The sequence below is a fragment of the Moschus berezovskii genome, chromosome 15 (assembly GCF_049115385.1).
Source record: "Moschus berezovskii isolate FMDL1 chromosome 15, NW_MosBer_1.0, whole genome shotgun sequence".
Lineage (NCBI taxonomy): Eukaryota > Metazoa > Chordata > Mammalia > Artiodactyla > Moschidae > Moschus > Moschus berezovskii.
Window position 1 is genome coordinate 77,625,713 of NC_142474.1, and position 25,593 is coordinate 77,651,305.

The window sequence follows — 25,593 nt, forward strand, 5'->3', positions numbered from 1 at the left end:
AGAGTGAAGTAAGCCAGAAAGAAAAATACCAATACAGTATACTAACGCATATATATGGAATTTAGAAAGATGGAAATGATAACCCTGTATATGAGATAGCAAAAGAGACACAGATGTATAGAACAGTCTTTGGGACTCTGAGGGAGAGGGTGAGGGTGGGATGATTTGGGAGAATGGCATTGAAACACGTATGTTGTCATATGTGAAACGAATCACTAGTTCAGGGTCGATGCATGTTATAGGATGCTCGGGGCAGGCATGCGGGGATGACCCAGAGGGAGGATAAAGGGAGGAGGGAGGTGGGAGGGGGGTTCAGGAGGGGGAACTTATGTAAACCCGGGGTGAATTCATGTCAATGTATGGCAAAACCAACCAATACAATATTGTAAAATAATTTGCCTCCAATAAAAAATAGATTAATTACCAAAAAAAAAAAAAAGTAATTTAAAAATACAACTAAAATGGTCCTTGGATCAAAATCAATGTGTGAGCATATGAAATGGCAGAATGTAGATTTACTCTCATTTTGGTTTAGTGTCCTCTGCACACTAGAGATTGCAAGGTGAAACATTTCAGGACGATCTCTTAATAACACTTTAAACTTTGAAACTGGACTTATTTGGAATTTCCTGGTTCCTTGTTTATTCCACTGCTTTGGTCCAGTGGAAGCAGATGGATAAGTTTTGTCCCGACTTTTTTCCAGATAAATGGTTAGATAAACGGTGCCTTGTGTTTGGGTTTTTATGGTATAAATCCAAGTATTTTATAGTAGACAGATACATTTTTTTCTAGAATACCTGATTGGTTTGCAGAAGACGCTGGTAAATTAATTTAATTTTAGCAGCTGTGATCACACCTTCTTAAAACCAAGCCCTTGTCCTCATACCTCCTCTTCACTGAGACTTCTGACATGTTAACTTTTAAGAAGTGTTTCTCCCTCAAAAACTGAAAAGTTATGTTAGTCTATATGTAAACTAACACTTAAATGCTCTTCTCACCAAAAAGTAACAAAATTGTATTCAATAAGGACAACTAATAAGCTTAGCCTCATGGACGATAACTATTTAAATTTCTAGTAGAGCTTAAGTGTTGTCACCACAACAAAGAAAAAATGGTAACTGGGTGAAGTGATGAATATCTTAACTGGCTTGACTATGGTGATTACATCACTATATATCTTGTATATATTTAACATATAAATATATATTCACTATATATACGGTGAGTGGGTGTGCATTCTAAGTCACTTCAATCGTGTCCAATTCTTTGAGATGCTGGACTGTAGCCTGCCAGGCTCCTCTGTCCTTGGAATTCTCCAGGCAAGAATACTGGAGTGGGTTGCCATGCCCTCCTCCAGGGAATCTTCCCAATCCAGGAATTAAATCTGCACCTCTAATGTCTCCTGCATTGGCAGGCAGGCTTTTTACCATTAGTGCCACCTGGGATCCCCATGTATATGATAAATATGTTTAAAGCAAACAACTTGTAATATATATATGACAATATAATATTTAATATATTTATTAAATACAAATACTTAAACTTTTAGAAAACAAGTTAGCTTTAGTATAATTTTATCCATTTCAGCCATGGTATTTGTTCAAGGACACAATAACTGCTCCCCAGAAGAAACTGATACATTTTGTTGAGCAGGTTTTATTATGAAATTCTTAAATAATTCTCCATTATGTAGTTCCAACTTTACACACAGATGTGAAGGAGGTGACTTATCTTGTGGGATGTGGGCTGCACAGCCAGACCACTTCTTTAACTGTCAAACTCTCACCCTTAACAACTTGCAAGGGATTGACAATGATAGAAGCATTGTTTTGTGATAACAGTTTTTTTAATTCTAAGAAAATTTAATTGTCATGCAAACATCATGGAAGAGGTACACAGTATGTTTCTTTTTGTTTTTAAATCTTAACTCACTCAACTACATGTATAAAAGGTCCATGCACAATCTTTCAACACCTAGGGAGCTTCTACATTCTGTTGTGCTAACATTCATGGGGAATGGACTTCAGTTGTACCACACAAAATTGCTCATGTAGTCTTTGCCATTTGCCCTAGAGTTCTCTTATCTCTCAAGGGTCAATGGTAATGATTTGATAGGAAAGGAAACCAGAAGTGCTTTACATTTTGAGTACATACCTCTTGAGGTCTGCCATCACCATGTGCCTCTTACAGCTGCCATCAGGAAACTTGCTAGACTTACAGGGCACTGGATTTGCAAACCCTGCCAGGTTCCTGCAGTGGAAGCCAAAAGGAATTTTGGCATCCAAAAGGGATGTCATAGCTCCCTTTGTGACATCCCTTAGCCTCTATGTGAGTTTCAGTAAATTAAATTTAGTTCTGCTAAATTCTAAATGCTGTTAATGAGAATTCATTTCTAAGGCATGTTATTTAACAGCAATTCAACTATGTCTCCTTTTGACTTTATTTTATAGAATGTTGTAGTAGTCTTAAAATTCAAATAGAACTTGAAAGTCATTGAGTGCACTTTTTGTCCAATTAAAAAATACCTTCTACAATATCCTTGAAAGATGGTTTTGTAACTTCTGCTTGTGCAGTTAAGAGGTACAAGGCAGCCTCTTATAATGATATCCAATAGAAATCTGAGTCCTCATATCTCCCATCTCTTTGTCTTATTTTTGCTCTAAGAAGCAATCTTGAAAATAGTCAAGAAGTACAATGACGTCAATAGAAAACAATGACGTCACAAATTCTAAGAAGAAAGAGGAGCTTCTCTCATTATGAATTTTCTACTTGCTACTCACACCACTGAACAATATTGTTCTTTTCAGGGCAAACACACCATTTAAGATCATAACTCATAGGATAAATCTAGGGTTTATTGTGTACTTTAATAGAAGATTCTTAAAATGTCTTTTCTGACTTCTTAAATGTATCTGCTACATAGGATTTTGAAATTCTTTCCTTCAAAGTTTCCCAAAGTCTGGGAGTGTTGCCAATTTGCACTGAAGAATAGCATTATATTAGCACACCCGTAACTATTAAAATATAATTCTAATACACTGACCTGAATTCACAGTACATCAAAAATTTAATTCAACCCCAGATTGATTCTCACAGAAGTTCACTAATTTTCCTGTGGATGTTTCCAGTCCCCTACTTGGAAAGTCAGATGAATTTGAGCATTTTGCAAAATTAGCAACCTTGTCAACCTTGTCAATTTTGACTCCAGAGACAGCAACACTTGGAGAAGTGAGCTATGCTAATTTTTACTGAATGATGCAACTTTTACCAAAGATAAAAAGGTAAAGTGGAAAAGCTTGGAAAAGGGGTCCAGCTCTCCCACTTCTGGTTACAGTGGGGCGAGCCCATTGAGGGCTGAGGAGGAAATCAGCCGGCATCCCACGGCTTTGTGAGCAGGTCTGGGAAGGTTTGAGTGTTAGAAGCCAAAGGTGTTTCTGGCTTTGTGGATGGCTGAGGGAGAGAAGCTCCCAGAAGCTACCAGACAAGGAGGAAACCTAAGCCCTGGAATGTGAAACTGTTATCCCTTTTCTGTTTCTGCTGACATTTCTAGCAAATATAAACTTTTAGATCTGAGAGTCTAATTAGGATCTTAACCACACCCCTACTGGCAGTTTATTGTGTCAAGTCACTGCTTTCCTAGGCCTCTATTCTTCCTTCTGAAAAAAAAGAGGATGCGACCCCAATGACAGAAGCCTCTTTCAGTCTAAAATAACTGCAAATTTTACAGAATAAAATGAGTTAGAAATATAAAATGTGGTCAGCCAAGATGGCAGTTGACATAGAGGATCTCTAAGCATTTCTCAAAATGCATTGCAAATACTTAGGGGACACATGCAAAGTGGGAGCCCCCAGGAGACAAGGTGGCAGTTTTCAGAACACTTATAGAATTGAGGGGAAAACTCTTAGAATAAGAGTTTTTGGGTCTTTCTTACAGACCCAAAGTTTATCTCCATGTCCCACCACACTACCTGCTTACAATTAAAGGATGACATCATATGCACACCTGCATCCCACAGGCATCAATTACCCGTAATTATTAATTAATTCAGACAGACTGTCCAGACTTCTAAACCTGTGCATTTTTATTGTATCTGCTGGCAAGTCACTTCTTTTGAACACAGGTTACTTTTTCTGCAGGATCTCAATTTGTTCATTCACAAAATGAAAACATGGTATAAATAATATCAATAGCCATACATGGGCTATTTTGCTACTGTAAGGTTTATTGAATAGATGCTGCTTGCCACTCACTGTAGGAGGTGGCTTGTCAGAACAAAGATACGCAATACGTAGACTTCAAAGGGTTTCCATTAGGTCTCAATTTGAAAAGATCCATGAACTAGACATGAATTCAAAGCTTCAGTAAAAGTAATCAAATAATTAAACAAATAAAATGTACTACTTTTCAAAAGTTAAAATTTCAATAAAACCTGTTTGCCAATTTTAATTTTACTCATTTTTAATAGCCTGTGTTTTTAATGAGTAAACTAATCCAGTTTACCTGGATTAGTTGATTTGCATTGTAAGTAATCTTTGTGCCTTAGAAGACAGACTTGGCTAAAAGTAAATGGATTATTTGGCAATAATTCTTGAATATAGCACCAAAAGCACAGGAATTTTTTTTTTTAAAAAAGAAACCAAACTATGTCAAAATTAAAAATTTCCATGCATCAAGGAACACTGAACAGGTTGAAAAAAACAGCTCATGAGATGCAAGAATATATTTATAAATCATGTTATAATTATAAAGGGTTCATGGGGTCGCGGAGAGTCAGACACGACTGAGCGACTGAACTGAACTGAACTGAATATCCAAAATATTTAAAGAACTATAACTCAACAATAAAGCAAATAGCCAAAAGACGTGAATAGACATTTCTCCAAAGAAGATATACAAATTGTCAATAAGCACCTGAAAAGAGCCTCAACATCACTAATTATTGAGGAGATGAAAATCAAAACCACAATGAGATACATCTCACTCTCATTAGGATGGCTACTATTAAAACTCAGAAAATAACAAATGTTAGTGAGGATGTGGAGAAACTGGACCTGTTGCGCACTGTTGGTGGAAATGCAAAATGATACAGGCTCTATAGAAAACAGTATGGGAATTCCTTATAGAATTAAAAATGGAATTATTATATGGCCAAGTAATTCCAGTTTGGGGTGTATATATATATATATATACACACATATATATATAAAGAATTGAAAGCAGAGTCTCAAAGAGATATTTGTACATCTATAGCATTACTTATAGTAGCTGAAGGATACACACAACCCAAGTGTCCTCTGACAGATGAATGGATAAACAAAATGTGGTATATCTACACCATAGAATATTATTCAGTTCTTTAAAAAGGATAGAAGTTCTGACACATGCTACAATATAGATGAACCTTAAGGATATCATTTTATGTGAAATAAACCAGTCACAAAGGACAAGTAATGTGTAATTCTACTTACATGAGGTATCTGGAACTATCAAGTTCATAGCGACAAAAAGTAGAATGGTGGTTGCCAGGGACATGGGAGTGGAGTCATTACTTAATGGGCACAGCATTTCACTTTTCCACAATGAAAAGAGTTCTGCAGATTTGATATTTATATTTAGTTTCTAAATCAATTTATATAGAATATATAGAATAGTGTATAAATTAAAGCAGAGTTTTTTTGCTGTTGTTTCTTTGTTTTTTTGGCTGAGCTATGGTACTTGGGGGATCTTCGTTCTCTGACCAGGGATTGAACCTGGGCCTCAGCAGTGAAAGTGCTGAGTTTTAACCATTGGACTGCCAAAAAACTCTCCTAAATTTTGTTTTAATAATACAGTGCACATAACTTGTTTCAAAATTCCCATTTTATAATATCATTTTGAGAAAAAAAGATATACTAAAATAATTTTTCTCATTTTTATTGTTTGTGATAATTATCCCAGTATATGTGTGCATGTGTGATAAGTTGCTTCAGTCATGTTCAACTCTGTGCAACCCTATGGACTGTAGCTCTCCAGGATCCTCAGTCCATGGGGATTCTCCAGGCAAGAATATTGGAGTGGGTTGCCCTACCCTCCTCCAGCGGATCTTTCTGACCCAGGGATCGAACCCGCGTCTCTTATGTCTCCTGCATTGGCAGGCGGGTTCTTTACCATTAGTGCCACCTGGGAAGCCCCATCCCAGTATATAACTCAGGGCTGAAAATTCCAGCAAGTAGTACTCTTAAGTGCCCTTCAATAACTCAGCTGGTAGAGTGGAGAACTGTAGATCTGATGCATGTGGGCATCCTTAGGTCACTGGTCCTACTCCTGCTTGTAGGAGGTGCCTCAGTTGCTTGGGGCCTCCCAGGTGGCACTAGTGGTAAAGTGTCAATGCAGGAGACTCAGGTTCAGTCCCTGAGTCAGGAAGATCCCTTGGAGGAGGGCATGGTCTGTGATTTTCCAGTATTCTTGCCTGGAGAGTCCTGGCAGGCTACAGTCATAGAGTCACAAAGAGTCAGAAACAACTGAAGCCATCTAGCATGCATGCACCTGCAATCCTTATTTGGGCTTCCCTGATGGTTCAGATGGTAAAGAATCTGCCCGCAATGTGGGAGACCCAGGTTCAACCCCTGGGTTGGGAAGATCCAGAGAAGGAAATAGCAACCCACTCCAGTATTCTTGCCTAGGAAATCCTATGAACAGAGGAGCTTGGTGGGCCCCCGTCCACAGAGTCGCAAAGAGTCAGACACAACTGAGCAAATAACACACACAGCATTCTTAATGTATTTAAAGATTGCCAGAATTCCCCGTTTCACCGTACATGTGAAGGGTTTGCTGAATAAGAAAAAATGATGTAAACATTCTGGATTATTTTTTCAATCTCAAGTTTTGATCTCTAGCAGTTTTACTAATTAACGTCACTATGAAACACTATAATTTCAAGTCATTGTTAACCTTGAGAAATTAATAAATGCAAATCACAGATATCTTTTAAAATAAGATTCATGTTCTGAAATAGGTCTGACAAATTTAGAAAAATATATTTGGAAAGACTTTTTATTCCCAAAGGATATGCTCTTTATTTATAGCTAGTTTTATTTAACTGCAGGGGGCTTATCCTATGATTGAAAGAAATAATATAGACATAACTTCCATGGAATCCTGAGACTGTTTATATGCTCACAAAATCTTAGATATGCAAATGAACCATTCAAAGAACAATTTTGAGAAACAGGCATATTTATGGTAAGAAAATCTATCAGTAGCTATGTAAAATTCATTGATAAGTTGTACTGTGTGTGTCAGTCACTCAGTAATGTCCGACTCTTTGCAACCCCATGGACTATAGCTCACCAGGCTCCTCTGTCCATTGAATTTTCCAGGCAAGAATACTGGAGTGGGTTGCCATTTCCTTCTCCAGGGGATCTTCTCAACCCAGGGATCATACCCAGATCTGCCACATTGCAGGGAGTTCTTTACTGTCTGAGCCACCAGGGATTATAAACACCAATATATGAGCAAATATTAATTTTCTCCAATTTTTTTTAATCTGAAAAGTATAGGTTCTTGCAAAGTTCATAAGTTGCTATGTAACCATTTTTAGTATTCCTAGACTTAAGACAAACTCAGTGGAAATGCTGACATCAGGGCATAGACAACACATTATAAAATGCCCCAAATGAATTGCTGCACAATAGATTTTGTCCCTTTTTTTTTGACACTGATTTTTTTTTAATTTAAGGATATTTGCTTTACAGAATTTTGTGGTTTTCTGTCATACATCAACAAGAATCAGCCATCGATAAACTCATTCCCTCCGTCCCAAACCTCCCTCCATCTCCCTCCCCATCCCGCCCTTCTAGATTGTCACAGAACCCCTGTTTGAGTTACCTGAGTCATACAGCAAATCCCCATTTTTAAAGTGATGTAACAGTCTTCCTTTCACTGAAGAATGCTCAAGTCTCTGAGAAAGCCTAGGGTACATAAAGTAGAAGACCTGACTGCAAATGAGTTAAATTCCTAGCAACATATCAGTTGCTAAAGCATTTCATTCCTTTAATCCTTCAGGCTCTTTGCACTCAACTTTACAGCTCCTCCCATCAGAAAGTGGCTGCATCTCTTTTCCTGCTTCTTGAATCTGGGCTGGCCTTACTCTTGGTTAGGTCAAGAGAACTTGTCAGAAGTGAGACTGAGCTAGTTGCCAGCTGCATGTGAAGGGAGCTTGCACTTTGCTCTCTTGGAGTCCTACCAGAACCTTGGGAATAAGCTCTGGTCAGACTGTTGGAAGATGAGAGCACGTGTGCAACTGAGGCCATGCTAGACCAGGCTAAAGCCAGCCAGCTCTCAAACACAAAAGGGTGCCTTGGGGCCCCCCAAGGTCAGCAGTGCTGCCTACTAGACCCACACCAGCCTGCTGAGACCATAAGACCCATCTAGTTTTAAACTTTCAGGTGGTAACCCATTATTCCTAGTCACTACATTGGGGCAGCTCTAACTCATGTTGAGATTGCAGGTTTTTTTGAATATCTTAGACATTTTTGGTTTTGTTTTTATTGTTTTTCTGCAGGCATTTTTTCATGCTAGATCTTGCTCAAACTCACGTGGGTCTTTAGTTTCAGGAGAACTCATTGGCTTGAATATGTTTTCATAGGTACTCCTGTGTAGTGTGTTTTCGTCCAATACCTTAGGCTGCCGGAAGACTGATTGTGTACTACTGGCAAAGAAGTAGCTAAATAATTTTGAAAAGTAGAGTCTAAATCTTAAAAAATCTGTAAAATGAATATTAGTTTGCAAATTTAAATTCCATGGGATTCACAGTATTGAAAGCAGAAAAGATGTCAAGATGATAGAGTTAAATCTAAACATAATTTTCTTTTAAAATGTCAATACATATATTAAAATTAAAATGAAAAATGACAGGTAGGGTAAACAGCAACAAACATGTTTGAATAAAATGCAAATAATGTAAAGAAGGACTGAAAGGGTAAATTTTTAAAGGATGAACAAGTCCATATCAAAAAATTAACAGAAAGTTGAAGATGTGATACTAATAATGGAGAAGTTCAGATTCAGGGAAGAGAAGCTTAAAAAGTACAAAACACAGAAGCTTAATTTATAGCAAAATTTTAAATAATAAGATAGTAAAAATGTTAAATAGTAACTATCATAACAAAAAAATTAATCATGAACTGTAAGAAATGCTAGGAAACAAAATGGATGTAAATACCTAAGAATTTGAAGTTCTGAACAAAATAATCAAAGCAAAAGTGAAAAAATATAGTAAATGCTATACTTTATTTTAATCACTCACAGTGCCAAATTTTTTCCCATGTATTAAAAGAAAAAGTAGAAATAGAACAGACAACATTCTAAACATGCACACACACATGAAGCCAAAGTAAAAATTAATAACTGAAATCAAGGTGAAAAACGGCAACAATCTAGGAGATTTTAATTTTCTGTGCGTTTTACATCTGGAATCATAGAAGTGATCAAAATTGTAAATGCAGAGTATTTAGGAAGTTTTTAATAATGAAAACAATTAACATTAAAACTTAAAAGCAGAGAAAAATACACAGCCTTACATACTACATGTGTGTGTGCTAAGTTGCTTCAGTTGTGTCTGACTCTTTGAGACCCTGTGGACTGCAGCCCACCAGGCTCCTCGGTCTATGGGATTCTCCAAGCAAGAATTGTGGAGTGGGTTTCCATGCCCTCCTCCAGGGGATCTTCTCAACTCAGGAACTGAGCCCATGTCGCTGATGTCTTTTGCATTGGCAGGTGGGTACTTTACCATTAGCATCACCTGGGAAGTCCATAGGAAGTAACAAAATAGAAGAATTAACTCCTAAAGACCAAAAGGTAGAAAATAATAACAAAATAAATTTAAGAAAAGGCAGAAAACAAGATAAAAGGAAAATTCTTATCTAGAAAACAGAAAAAAATAATAAGTGGATGAGTCAATCGAAAAGCAAGTAAATAGGGGCAAAATAGGAATGAACTCAGCAGGTAACTTCTTGATGAACCTAATTAGCAAAGGAAGAAACACAATGTTACAATTTGAGAATAGAGAATCAAAAACAGAGAGGAACTTAAAACTATCCAAAGAAAGTACTTTGCAAACTGCAAATAAACTTGAGAATTTTAGTGGTCCTGATTGTTGCCTTGAAAAATAAAATCAATCACAGGACTAACTCCAGTCAGAGAATATTGCACATTTATCCATTAGTTTACCTGGAAGGAATCATAAGAAGTTAATAGCAACATTTACCCTTTGGGGAAAGAGATTTGTAGGGGAAGGAGAGAAATTCATTTTTCATTTCATCTCTTTTTGAACTGTCTGAATTTTCTAGTCATACCTGTATTTCATTTTCCTTAACTTGATGGGTTCACTGGGAAATGAAATTATGTAACTCTTTGTATTAATGCAAATGGCAAAAAAATAAAGGATAAAAGAGGCAGCTGCAGGTAGGTAGCACAGTTATGAAATTGAGGAGTCAAGAGGGTATGGTGGTTGGTGGAGACACCTGATTCTGGTCTAGTTTCATCGAGAAGCAAGGAATGGGCCAAGAAGTCTTGTCTAATGGAAGAAGCTACCAGGGGTTCTGCAGTCAAGGCAGAGAAGAAGGGGAGAGCCCGTAACAGGGCACCTGCATGAAAACAGACCCATGGTTGTGCATAAAGCCCCTCAGAGCATTTGTACCAGGGTTATCTTTGTTGCCTCATCCCTCAATATCATTCCCCAGGGATCCTATTGGCCAGCACTCAGAATCTCTTGTAGTTATAAAATGCATTGTGCTTGTTTATTTGTTTTTCAATATTTACTTACCTATTTTAGAAAAAAATATACAATTGGGAACTGTTTAACGTATCTGACCATAAACATGTTTTGGCCTGGTGCTCACTATCTACAGACACACATAACACATCAACAGAATTGTTACCGACGCAGACTCCTTTGTTCCTTCTACAACAGATTTGAAGGGCTAGATTCCTCATCCAGAAGAGTTAGTTGAGATACAGTTTGTCTTATTACTTCTATTTGAAAATACATTTGAAACAAGCCAAATAGATATCATGTGGCCTGTCAGTAACTTGACATTGAAGAACGATATATGATTTGTATCTTGTTTCTAGTTTTTACACAGTGATGTTAATTCCCCCCTGACTTTACCTTTGCCGTTTGTCATGGGTTGGACATTTATTTATTCATTTTCTTTCTTCTTTTCCACTTGGTACACTCCAAACTAGGTTCAAAGTAAAACAAACAAAAAATTAAATTTAAATTTAAATACCTCCATTTAAGAGAAGGTTTTCCCAGTAACCCCAGAGAAAATAAATCTCCGTCACTATGAGTTCATATTGTTTTGTTCATACCCCTAAACATAGCACTAATTTTATATTGTGGCTATATTTATACCCCTGTCTCCTCCCATTAAACCACAGGCTCTTCAAGAGTCAGGTCCTGGAATCTGCAGCCTCTAGAACTTCTAAGGCATTTATCTTGAAAATAAATGCCTTAGAAATTAAATGCTTAAGTAGTTTTAGGTCAAACTGGAATTTATTCACATTGTAAACTTTCATCCATATGTTCAATTTTGGATTGCAGTAATGGAAATGGTACCTGGCTTTGCTAGGGCTACCCTAAATTTTAGTCAATTAAAATATTTTACTGCATTAAATAACTGCATCAAAGTAATTATCTTTCCATAGGGGATAAATATTCTCTATTAGAACTGAGGCTTCCCTGGTGGCTGAGACAGTAAGAATCTGCCCCCACAATGTGGGGGACCTGGGTTTGATCCCTAGATTGGGAAGATCCCCTGGAGAAGGGAATGGCAGCCCACTCCAGTGTTCTTGCCTGGAGATTTTCATGGGTAGAGGAGGTTGGTGGGCTACAGTCCATGGGGTTGCAAAGAGCTGGACATGACTGAGCAACTAACTTTTTTCATTATCTATTAGAAGTGTTAATTAGATTTTCCCATTTTGTTTTATTGAAGAGAGTCACAGTTTTAAACATGCCAGTGCACGCTTCGCTTTATTTAGTGTGTAGATATATATGACTGTATTTGGGTTCCAAACAAGTACCAAACACAAAACAAACAAACGAAAAAAGAAATATTTAATGTTGGAAAAGAATAAATGACATCACCCCAAAGTGATCTCTTTGTCACAATAACTAAAGCAGCTTTCCTTGATGTCCAGTAAGAAAGATCCTACAAGTACACTATATTTAAAACAATGGGGTCAAGAAAGAGGTGGTGGAGGAGAGGTGGACATGGACATGGAGTACATCTCCACGGATACATCAGGAACACACCTTCAGACACAGAAGTGCTTGCAGAACACCAGCCGAGAGCAGGAGGACCTGACCAGCAGAAAAGAATATATAGAATCACGCGAAACTCGACAGGATGAAGGAACTAGGGGGGAAAACAGGAGTGTTACTAGGACTGGACCTGCCCTCGGCAGGTGAGGGAACTGAAGCAAGGGTCTGATCCCCACATCAGGGCAATTTCCTGAGTCAGAGGAGAAACATTTAAGGCTGAGAGTGAAACAGCTGATCAGTGGCAGCCTAAATGAAATGAGATTGAGACAGTCCTTGCCGCAGCCATACATACCCAGAACAAGGACACAGGTTTCCTAGTAGGTGAAGTGGCTGGGAGCTGGAGTTTGGGGATTGTGGAACAATCCCAGGGCAAGGGCTGCTGTTGACTGTGGAGAGATGGAACAAGGGGACATGAGGGAGGAGGCTGAGGAGGGAAATGCCTGAGGAGGAAAGTCAGGCAGCCATGGAAGCAAGGCGATACTGCTGAGTCACACGTAGGGAGTGGAGCCATCACCATAGCCTCTCTCCCCATGCGCCAGTATCGGCAGCTGAACAATAGAGAGGCTGGCCCATCAAATGCCTGATGCACTGACCTACAGAGTAGGACCCCACCCAGGGTGCCCCTTTAAGTGTCTGATATACCAATCTACAGAGGAGGACCCCCAGCAGGACCCCAGGCAAAGGAGCCTTCTAAATGCCTGAATGGGCAGAGCTACAGAGAAAGACTAGGCAAAGAGGCCTTCTGATCACCAGCTTCCAGAGGCTTGAAAAAAGACTTCGACAGGGTCATAACTCCAGTGGCTGAGGCAGTCCATGTCCCTGCACACTTGGCACAACCAGAGTCCCCATGACCCAAGCAGCTGCACCACCTTCACACTCAACCCTCACTGGGGAAGAGCTGCCACAGCAAAAAAAAAAAAAAAAGCCTTGTGTCTATGCATCCATGGTCGCTTAGGTCATTTCCAACTTTTTGCAACCCTGTGGACTGTGGCTTGAAGTCTTCTCTGTTGGGAGGTTCTCCAGGCAAGAATACTGGAGTGTATTGGCCAATACTGGTTGCCATAACCTTCTAGAACACTGTATTTCCTGTTGCCTTAGTCGCCAACTCCCCTGAGTACCTGGTGCTGCCAGAAACCCTGTGACGCAAGCAGCTGCACCACCTCCACAACTGGCCCTCACTGGGGCAAACCCAAGTCCTCCAGGGCAGCTTCAGGAGCAAACCCCATTGAATGACCCACATGCAGAGGTGGAAATAAAACCACAATTGAAACCCAGGGGTAGTGTGGCTAAGGAAGAAGACCCAAAACCTTCCCAACAGCTGCACAAGCTGCAGATTAAATCCACACGATCAACTAGGCAGACTCTGTGTTGCACAGAATATATAAAAGGTCATTGAGAGCTCCCACAAAAGAAAATGAACTGGTTCTGATAGCTGTGGACATTGGAGGGAAGAACACACAGGAGTATGACCAGATTAGAATCTGAGCTGCCCTCACAGCAGGTCCAGAGACCAGCACAGTGTTGGAGGGCATCCTAGAGAGGTGAGGTGGACTGTGACTCCAGGCAAGGGAACGGATTCCTGACAGCAATGACTTAAGAAAAACATTTATTATTCTTATGATTTGACTTGTTCTGTAGCTTCTTTTGGATCTTTTTTCCCTTTTTATTTTTCCCTGTTCCCTTGTATTTGTTGATTTTATTGGCACTATGAAATCTAATTAAGTTTTGAGGGTTTTTTAAATCATATTTTTTCCTGTTATTATAAACCTCTGCCTCTACATTGGGCTTTTGCAGTTCTGTGGCATTTTCCTTTTTTTTCCTCTTTCCTCTTTTTTTATTAATTTTTAAAAACTTATTATTAATTTTTCTACAATTATTCCTTTGTTTTTCCTACTGTTATTTTCCGCTTGCACTTAATCTTTAATGTATATAAATCTTCTTTATTTACCTCTATTTAACTTTGCATATCTATTTTTCCTTTCTTTTCTTTCTTTCCTTTCCTCTCAACATATTTGCTAGTTGTGTTTTCATTGTTTTATTCCCCAGTTGCCATCTTGCTTTAGTTTTGTTTTCCAGTTTGTGTTTTAGTTAGTTTTGTTCCAAACCGGTAGATATAATTTTTGGTTTCCTTTATTTACTGGGTCAGTCTATTGTACTTTAATTTTGTTGGACTGTTTTGATTTTGCTTATTGATATATATGTATATATTCCATTATTTTAATTATTATTTGCCTGATTTTATAACTGCTATTTGTTTGGGGTTCATCTTTGGTTTCTCATTTTGGGTATGAGTTTTAATCTCACTTAAAGCCATAGCAAACCACTTGTGGAATCTTCCTTCTTGAACAGAGATCAAGCCCTGAGCCTGTGGAGTGGGAACACTGACTTCAAGACCCTAGAATACCAGAGATCTAACCATAGGGAGTATCAAATAGTGAGAACTCACACAAAGGAAGCCACTTGAATACAAGACCTGGCATCACTCAACCACCAGTAGCACCCTGTGCAGGTCGCCTCATCCAAACAACAAACAAAACAAAAATACAAACCCAATAATCAGCAGACAGGATTACCTCCTCACTCAGCCTTGCCCATCAGAGGGGGGAAAAAACCTCAACATAAATCACACCCTATATGATCCAACCAGTCCATTCTAAAGGAGATCAATCCTGGGTGTTCATTGGAAGGACTGATGCTAAAGCTGAAACTCCAATACTTTGGCCACCTCACGTGAAGAGTTGACTCACTGGAAAAGACTCTGATGCTGGGAGGGATTGAGGGTGGGAGGAGACGGGGACAACAGAGAATGAGATGGCTGGATGGCATCACCGACTCGATGGACATGAGTTTGAGTGAACTCTGGGAGTTGGTGATAGACAGGGAGGCCTGGCGTGCTGTGATTCATGGGGTTGCAAAGAGTCGGACACGACTGAGTGACTGAACTGAACTGAACTGAATACAAAGCTTAAACAAACCACTGCACCAACCATAGGGGGACAGAAACCAAAAGGAAGAAAGAATTCAACCTTGAAGCTTGTGAAAAGGAGACCTCAAACACAATGAACTTTAAAAAAAATAATAATGAAAAGGCAGAGAAATACTGCACAAATGAAGGAATTAGCTAGAAACCCAGAAGTCTAAATAAATGAAGAGGAAATAGGCAAACTACCTGAAAAAACAATTCAGAATAATGATAGTAAAGATGATCAAAACCTTGAAAACAAAATGGAGAAAATGCAAGAATCAATTAACAAAGACATAGAAGAATTAAAGAATAAACATACAGAGACAAACAGAAGAATACTGAAATTAAAAATACTCTGCTGCTGCTGCTAAGTCACTTCAGTCGTGTCTGACTCTGTGTGACCCCATAGATGGAAGCCCACCAGGCTCCCCCATCCCTGGGATTCTCCAGGCAAGAACATTGGAGTGGGTTGCCATTTCCTTCTCCAATGTGTGAAAGTGAAAAGTGAAAGTGAAGTCGCTCAGTCGTGTCCGACCCTTAGCGACCCCACGGACTGCAGCCTACCAGGCTCCTCCATCCATGGGATTTTCTAGGCAAGAGTACTGGAGTGGCTTGCCAAAAATACTCTAGAAGGAATCAATAGCAGAATATCTGAAGCAGAAGAGCAAATCAGTGAACTGGAAGATAAAATGGTGGAAATAACTTCCAGAGAGCAGAACAAAGTAAAAAGAATGAAAAGAACTGAGGGTAGTCTCAGAAACCTCTAAGCCAATATCAAACACACCAACATTTGAATTATAGGGGTCCCAGAAGAAGAAGAGGAAAAGAAAGGGTATGAGAAATTTTTTGAAGAGATTATAGTTTAAAATTTCCCTAACATGGAAAAGAAAATAGATGATCAAGTCCAAGAGGTGCAAAGAGACCCACACAGGATAAACCCAAGGAGAAACATGCCAAAGACACATACTAATCAAACTAACAAAGGTTAAACACAAAGAAAGACTATTAAAAACAGCAAGGGAGAAGCAACAAGTAACATACAAGGCAATCCCCATATGTTTAACAGCTGATCTTTCAGCAGAAACTCTGCTGGCCAGAAGAGAATGGCAGGATGTATTTAAAGTACTGAAAGGGAAAAATCTACAATCAAGATTACTCTACCCGGCAAGGATCTCATTCAAAATTGATGGAGAAATCAAAAGCTTTTCAGACCAGCAAAAGTTAAGAGAATTCAGTACCACCAAACCAGCTTTGCAACAAATGTTAAAGGGACTTATATAGTCAAGAAATACAAGAGAAGAAAAACAATCTACAAAATCAAACCTCAAGCAATTAACAAAATGGCAATAGGAACATATAAATCTATAATTACTATAATCTATAATTACTTTAAATGGCAATAGGAACATATAAATCTCTAATTACAAAATCAAACCTCAAACAATTAACAAAATGGCAATAGGAACATATAAATCTATAAATGGATTAAATGCTCCAACCAAAAGAAACACATTGGCTGAATGGATATAAAAACAAGACCCACATATATGCTGTCTACAAGACACCCACTTCAGACCTAAAGACACATATAGACTGAAAGTGAGAGGATGGAAAAAATATATTTCATGCAAATGGGAAGCAAAAGAAAGCTGGAGTAGCAATCCTCATATCAGACAAAATAGACCTTAAAATAAAGAATATTACAAGAGATAAGGAAGGACACTGCATAATGATCAAGGGATCAATATAAGAGGAAGACATAACAATTGCCAATATCTATGCACCCAAGATAGGAGATCTCAATACATAAGACAGACACTAACAGACATAAAAGGAGAAATTGACAGTAACACAATAATATTAGGAGACTAACACCCAACTCACACCAATGGACAGATCATCAAAACAGAAAATTAATAAGGAAACATAAGTATTAAATGATACGTTAGATGAGATGGATTTCACTGATATCTTCAGGACATTCCATCCAAATGCAGAAGAATACACCTTCTTCTTAAATGCAAATGAAACATTCTCCAGGATAGACCACATCTTGGGTCACAAATCAAACCTCAGTAAATTTAAGAAAATTGAAATTGTATCAAGCATTGTTTCTGACCACAACGCTATGAGACTAGATACTAATTACAAGAAAAGAACTGTAAAAAACACAAACAATGGAGATTAACCAATACGTTTCTAAATAATCAACAGGTTACTGAAGAAATCAAAAGGGAAATCAAAGAATTTCTAGAAATAAATGAAAATGAAAACATGACAACTATGGGATGCAACAGAAGCAGTTCTAAGAAGGAAGTTTATAGCAATACAATCCTACCTCAAGAAAAATGAAAACATCGAATAGACAACCTAACTTTACACCTAAAACAACTGGAAAAAAGAAGAACAAAAACTCTCCAAAATTAGCAGAAGGAAATAAATCATAAATATCACAGTGGAAATAAATGAAAAATAAATTAAAGAAACAGTAGTAAAGATTAATAAAACTAAAAGCTGGTTCTTTGAGAAGATAAACAAAATTGACAAACCTTTAGCCAGACTCATCAAGAAAAAAAGAGAGAAGAATCAAATCAACAAAATTAGAAATGAAAAAGGAGAAGTTACAACAGACAAGGCAGAAATACAAAGGATATGAGAGACTATTATGAACAACTATATGGCAATAAAATGGATAACCTGGAAGAAATGGACAGACTCTTAGAAAAGTTCAACCTTCCAAGACTGAACCAGGAAGAAATAGAAATTATGGACAACCCAATTACAGGCACTGAAATTGAAGCTGTGATCAAACATCTCCCAAAAAACAAAAGCTCAGGACCAGATGGCTTCACAGGAGAATTCTATCATTTAGAAAAGAGCTAATGCCTATCTTTCTAAAACTCTTCCAAAACACTGAAGAGGGTAGAACACGTCCAAACTCATCCTATGAGGCCACCATCACCCTGATACCAAAACCAAAGACAACACAGAAAAGAAAACTACAGGCCGATATCACTGATGAACACAGATGCAAAATTCCTCAACAAAATTTTAGCAAGCAGAATTCAACAGCACATTAAAGATCTCATACACCATCATCAAATTGGGTTTATTCTAAGATGCAAGGATTCTTCAATATATGCAAGTCAATCCATGTTATATACCATATTAACAAATTGAAAGATAAAAACCATATGATAATAATATCTACAGATGCAGAAAAAGCCTTTGACAAAATTCAACACCCATTTATGATTAAAACTCTTCAACAAATGGGCATAGAAGTAACCTACCTCACCATAGAAAGGGCCATATATGATAAGCCTACAGCAAACATTATTCTCAATGGTGAAAAAGTGAAAGCATTCCTCCTAAGATCAGGAACTAGACAAGGGTGTCCACTTTCACCACTATTATTCAACATAGTTCTGGAAGTACTAGCTACAGCAATCAGAGAAGATAAAGAAATAAAAGGAATCCAGATCAGAAAAGAAGTAAAGTTCTCACTGTTTGCAGATGACATGATACTGTACATGGAAAATCCTAGATACTATCAGAAAATTACTATAGCTAATCAGTGAATTTAGCAATGCTGCAGGACACAAAATCAATTCATATAAATCACTTGTATTTCTATATACGAACAATGAAAATTCAGAAAGAGAAATTAAGGAATCAATCCCATTCACCAATACAACAAAAAGAATTAAATATCTAGGAATAAACCTATCTAAGGAGACAAAAGAACTGTATAAAGAAAATTATAAGACACTGATGAAAGAAATCAAAGATGACATAAATAGATGGAGAGATATCCCATGTTCCTGGGTAGAAAGCATCAATATTGTGAAATGACTATACTACCAAACACAATCTGCAGATTCAATGTGATCCCTATGAAATTACAAGTGGCATTTTTCACAGAACTAGAACAAAAAAATTCACAATTCATATGGAAACACAAAAGACCCCAAATAGCCAAAGCAGTCTTGAGAAAGAAGAATGGAGCTGGAGGAATCAACCTTCATGAGTTCAGATTATACTACAAAGCTACAGTCATCAAGACAGTAGGATACTGGCACAAAAACAGAAATATAGACCAATGGAACAAGATAGAAAGTCCAGAAATAAACCCACACACTTATGGATACCTTATTTTTGACAAAGGAAGCAAGAATATACAATGGGGCAAAGACAGCCTCTTCAAGAAACGGTGCTGGGAAAACTGGACAGCTACGTGTAAAAGAATGAAATTAGAACACTTCCTAACACCATACACAAATTCAAAATTGATTAGAGATTTAAATGTAAGACCAGAAAGTATAAAACTCTTAGAGGAAAACAGAGGCAGAACACTCACTGACATAAATCAAACCAAGATTGTCTATGACCCACCTCCTAGATTAATGGAAATAAAAACAAAAGTAAACAAGTGGGACCTGATTAAACTTAAAAGCTTTTGCACAGCAAAGGAAACTATAAGCAAGGCGAAAAAAAAGACAACCCTCAGAATGGGAGAAAATAGCAAATGAAACAACTGACAAAGGATTAGTTTCCAAAATATACAAGCAGCTCATACAACTCAATACCAGAAAAACAAACAACCCAACCATAAAATTTGAAAAAGACATAAACAGACATTTCTCCAAAAAGACATACAGATGGCTAACAAACACATGAAAAATGTTCAACATCACTCATTATTAAAGAAATGCGAATCAAAACTACAATGAGGTATCACCTCACACCAGTCAGAAAGACCATTATCAAAAACTCTACAAACAATAAATGCTGGAGAGGGTGTGGAGAAAAGGGAATAATCTTGCACTGTTTGGGGAAATATATATAATACAGCCACTATGGAAGATGGTATAGAGATTCCTTTAAAAAGTTAGGAATAAAAGCACCATACAACCCAGCAATCCCACTCCTAGGCATATATCCTGAGGAAACGAAAATTGAAAAAGATACATATATGCCATTTTTTTATTGCAGCACTATTTACAGCAGTTAGAACATGGAAGTAACCTAGATCTTGTCCATCAACAAGATGAATGGATAAAGAAGCTGTGGTACAAATACTCAATGGAATATTAGCCATTAAAAGGAACGCATTTGAGTCAGTTCTGATGAGGTGAATGAACCTAGAGCCTATTATACAGAGTGAAGTAAGTCAGAAAGAAAAAGATTAATATCATATTCTAATGTATATATACAGAATCTAGAAAAATAGTACTGAAGAATTTATTTACAGGGCAGCAATGGAAAATCAGACATAGAGAACAGACTTATGGACATGGGAGAGGGGAGGAGAGGGTGAGATGTATGGAGAGAGTGACATGGAAACTTACATTCCCAAACGTAAACTAGAGAGCCAAAGGGAATTTGGCTCAGGAAACTCAAACAGGGGCTCTGTATCAACCTAGAGGGGTGGGTTGGGGAGGGAGATGGGAGGGAGGTTCAAAAGGGAGGAGATATATGTATGCTGCTGCTGCTGCTAAGTCACTTCAGTTGTGTCTGACTCTGTGTGACCCCATAGACGGAAGCCCACCAGGCTCCCCCGTCCCTGGTACACTCCAGGCAAGAACACTGGAGTGGGTTGCCATTTCCTTCTCCTATGTGTGAAAGTGAAAAGTGAAAGTGAAGTCGCTCAGTCGTGTCCGACCCTTAGCGACCCCACGGACTGCAGCCTACCAGGCTCCTCCATCCATGGGATTTTCCAGGCAAGAGTACTGGAGTGGCTTGCCATTGCCTTCTCCGAGATATATGTATACCTATGACTGATTCATGTTGAGGTTTGACAGAAAGTAACAAAATTCTGTAAAGCAATTATCCTTCAATTAAAAAATAAATTAAAAAAAATAATGTTTTACCTAAAGGTCCATTGACAAAGGAGATACAAGTGAACAGATGTTATAAAACAGAAACCAACTCACAGTCTTCAAATACAAACTTACGGTTACCAAAGGAGAAAGGGATGAGGGGAGGGATAAATTACGAGCTTGGGGTTAACATATTCCTTGATTCTCTGGTGGCTCATATGGTAAAGAATCTGCCTGCAATGTAGTAGCCCCAGGTTTGATTCTGGGGTCAGGGAGATCCCCTGGAAAAGCAAATGGCTACTCATTCCAGTATTCTCGCCTGGAGAATTCCATGAACAGAGGAGCCCTAGTGAGCTATAATCCCCCGGGGTTGCATAGAGTCATACATTATGGAGTTACTGCCACTTTCACTTTTTCACACTTCTTATATACTCTCAGTTCAGTTCAGTCGCTCAGTCGTGTCTGACTCTTTGCGACCCCATGAATCACAGCACGCCAGGCCTCCCTGTCCATCACCAACTCCCGGAGTTCACTCAAACTCATGTCCATCGAGTCGGTGATGCCATCCAGCCATCTCATTCTCTGTCGTCCCCTTCTCCTCCCACCCCCAATCCCTCCCAGCATCAGACTCTTTTCCAGTGAGTCAACTCGTCCCATGAGGTGGCCAAAGTATTGGAGTTTCAGCTTTAGCATCAATCTTTCCAATGCTTATATACTCTCAGTTCAGTTCAGTTCAGTCGCTCAGTCGCGTCCGACTCTCCGCGACCCCATGAATCACAGCACGCCAGGCCTCCCTGTCCATCACCAACTCCCGGAGTTCACACAAACTCATGTCCACAGAGTCGGTGATGCCATCCAGCCATCTCATTCTCGGTCGTCCCCTTCTCCTCCCGCCCTCAACCTTTCCCAGCATCAGAGTCTTTTCCAGTGAGTCAACTCGTCGCATGAGGTGGCCAAAGTATTGCAGTTTCAGCTTTAGCATCAGTCCCTCCAATGAACATCCAGGATTGATCTCCTTTAGAATAGACTGGTTGGGTCTCCTTGCAGTATAAGGGACTCTCAAGAGTCTTCTCCAACACCACAGTTCAAAAGCATCGATTCTTCGGCGATCAGCTTTCTTCACTACATATAAAATAAAAAATCAACAAGGATCTACTGTGTAGCACAGGGAACTCACTCAGTATTCTGTAATAACCTATATGGGAAGAGATCTGAAAAAGAACAGATAGACACACATATATATGTATAACTGAATCACTTTACTGTACACCTGAAATTAACAGAACTTTATATCAACCACCCCAATATAAAATAAAAATAAATTAAAAATTAAGAAAATAAAATAAAAGTTTTAACAGCCTTCTCCAACATGGATTTTTATTCCCTTGGATAGCTAATCGAGTGTTTCCCCCATCACCAATTGCATCATATATGTGTTCAAATGTCTGTTCTTGAATTCCCTGCCCTTGAGGTAACTAACCATTGTTAAGAGCTTGATATTGTTCTTTCCAACTTTTTCTTATGCTTATTCTGAAATGTGTATATATTGTATATAAAATTTAAATTATAGAATGGTGTCTGGCTACACATATTGGACTGAAACTTGATTGCTCCATTTAAAAAATACACATCTTTTCAGGTCATTGTGTACCTACTTATGATTGTTGAATATTAGCAACCTTTTTAATCTTGGCAAATTTTTTTCCAACTTGTTAAGTAGAAAATGCTATCTCATTTCACTTTGCATTTTGAAAATTACCTGTGCGCTTAAATGTTGTTCATAGAACAAAATGCTTTAACCTAGTAATAGAAAATGTATTCAGAATTCAGATGTTTCTCAGAAACCCTATATCTGAGAATTTCTAAGAAAGCTTTCCTTGAGAGACTTTTCTTAAATTTTTCTCTATTTTTAATTACTATAGATTGCTCATATATTCTGAGATTTATAAGCCAATCCTCTCAGTGTAGGAGGAAGACATTCTATGGAAAAAAATAAATAATTGTTTTAAAAGTACACTAGAAATTAATATTTCAAAAAATATATATTGTAAAACCCAAGTACCACTGGTCACCAGATGGTCTGAGAGCATCTCATGTGTCAGATATCATTGAATTTAAGGCCAAAGTTAGCTCTTAAAACTTGCAGAATTATCGCTGTTGTCATTGTTCAGTTGCTAAGTCATGTCCGACTCTTGTGACTTTATGGACTGTAGCACACCAGGCTCCCCTGTCCTCCACTGTCTCCCAGAGTTTGCGCAAATCCATCCATTAAGTCGGTGATGCTATCCAACCATCTCATCCTCTGCCACTCCCTTTTCCTCCTACCCTCTATCTTTCCAATGAATCAGCTCTTCACATTAGGTTGTCAAAGTATTGGAACTTCCGCTTTAGCAACACTCCTTCCAATGAATATTCAGGGTTGATTTCCTTTAGGATTGACTGGTTTGATCTCCTTGAAGAATTATAGCTCTAGAGAAAAGTAGGTCAAGGTTTCCCAAACCTCAAAGCATTCGTGAATCACTGAACATCTTAATAAAATCCAAATTTTCAGTCAGTAGTTCCAGGGTGGGGCCCAAGATTTTGCATTCCCAAAAGCTAATAGGTGATGCTGATGCTGCTGGACTAAAGACCACACTCTGAGTTGAGAAGGCATTAAAGACCTCAAGTAGTTTAGCTCCTCATTTTATTTACACAAGAGAATGAATAATATAGCTTGATATCTGTCTTTTAACTTAAAGAAATACATAGAATTTGCTTATATATTTCAAGCTAACAAACATCTGTTTGTGTGACATAAATAATATTTGAACAGACTGTAATAAGTACTGTAACATCTGTAGCTCTTAGAAAATTAAACACAGTTAATTAGGGATGGCACGAATTGTGTAATCATTATTTTTAATGTCTTGTTCTTTCTAGGTCATTCAAACTGCCAACTACACATCACAACAATGAAATTTTCATAAACAAGCCAAAATATACAAGAGGCATGGAGAGTTATAGTGCCTTAATAAATCATGTATTATGACATTGTAACCTCAGAAAAGATAGACTTCTTAACTCTAATGCTCAACCTTGAAGAGGATAAACATGCTGTTCAACGATATAGCGCCAATACTTGTTGAAATGCTTTTGGAGCTCGAAATTTAGAGCTACCAAAAATGTCTAAATATTAAACAGAAAAATATTCCTTCTTGATGCCTTTGCCAACCAACCACAAGCATTTTTGCCATTGTTGCAAAATAGACCATTGCTTTGCTGTTCTCTTGGCAGTCCACCATGGAACATCTTTTATTTCCTGAGTGAAGAACTTTGTGAAGTCAGCTTTCTTCTAGCTTTGACCAGATGATGATTTCTCTCTCCACCATGACACCCTGTCAATACTTGACTTGCCACACTTACAGAATTCTGCATATTACTTGCTCTTACTATGTGCAAAGTTTATCCTATTTCTTTCTTTGATTAATCTCAGCAATTGCATCTCAGCTGCTCTGTATTCTCAACATCGCTCATCCAAGAGCTGTGAATAGCAATATGCATTTGTCTGAATCCACAAGTCCCACAAAATCTATAGCCACTGACATAAATACTGTACACCCCAAGGAAATGTGGAAATTTATGGAAAAGAACCATCAAGTGAAGAATGAGGAAAGTTCTCAGAATCTAACAAGAAGATCCAGAAGTTAAAAGTCCTAAACATTTCTTCATTTCTTTACAAACGGTTAATTACTTACCAGTAGTGAATCAGGAGCAAGTCTAGTTTTCAGATGTTTACACCTTTGTTCATTGGAAGCCGAGATGGGATCATGATGGTGTCAGAGAGCAACTGAGCTGGGAAGGTGTATGAGGAGACACTGGAAAAGGAGAAACGGGAAAGTCATTCTAGAATGTGGACCTAAGAAGTAATAAGGCTTGCCTGAAAGCTGAGCTGGACAGGATGTGTATGCAGGAAGTGCACTTTGTGCAGTTCCATCCTAGGGAATTGGAGTGGGAGCTGGGAAAGGGTAAAGCAAAGTATTGAAAAGCCGAACACCACCTTGGACAATTGCGGCTCAGTCCACCAGGGGGCACTCTAATAAGTTTTTCAAAACAGAATATACCTCAAGATTGCCCAGCAGGACAAACAAGAAACAACCCATCTTTCTTGTCCAATTGGTCAAGAATTGCCCTAGAATGTAGTGCATGACCTTGCACTTTCAGTATTGTACACACTTCAGGACAGCTGAGTGGTTTCCAGAAAGCATCTTAAAAGATGGCAAAAGAGAAGCTGCGGGGCAGAAAGGCTGAGACAGTTGCTGTGGTTGATGCAAGTGTCTGTCAGGTGACACCTTCACCAAGCTGGTTGCTGTAAAAATGCGAGTCATGAGGATGTGATCTGGGGCACAAGAAGCTGCTGACACCAGTGCTTAGAATTACATGAGGCTAATGCAAATCTGTCTGCTCTGGAAATAATGAACACAGGAAAATACCCATCCCTCTGACAACAGTCAGAGAAAGGGGC

At 38.3% G+C, this 25,593-nt stretch overlaps 1 long non-coding RNA gene across 1 annotated transcript; it reads right to left on the bottom strand.

Moving 5' to 3' along the window:
* Positions 1–9,586: 9,586 nt before the first annotated feature.
* On the bottom strand, positions 9,587–24,912 carry LOC148775489 (uncharacterized). Its single transcript, XR_016039245.1, has 4 exons — positions 24,827–24,912; positions 22,270–22,303; positions 11,151–11,223; positions 9,587–9,782 (listed from the first exon to the last, which is right to left on the bottom strand). It is a non-coding gene; the product is annotated as an uncharacterized LOC148775489 (long non-coding RNA).
* Positions 24,913–25,593: the final 681 nt, after the last annotated feature.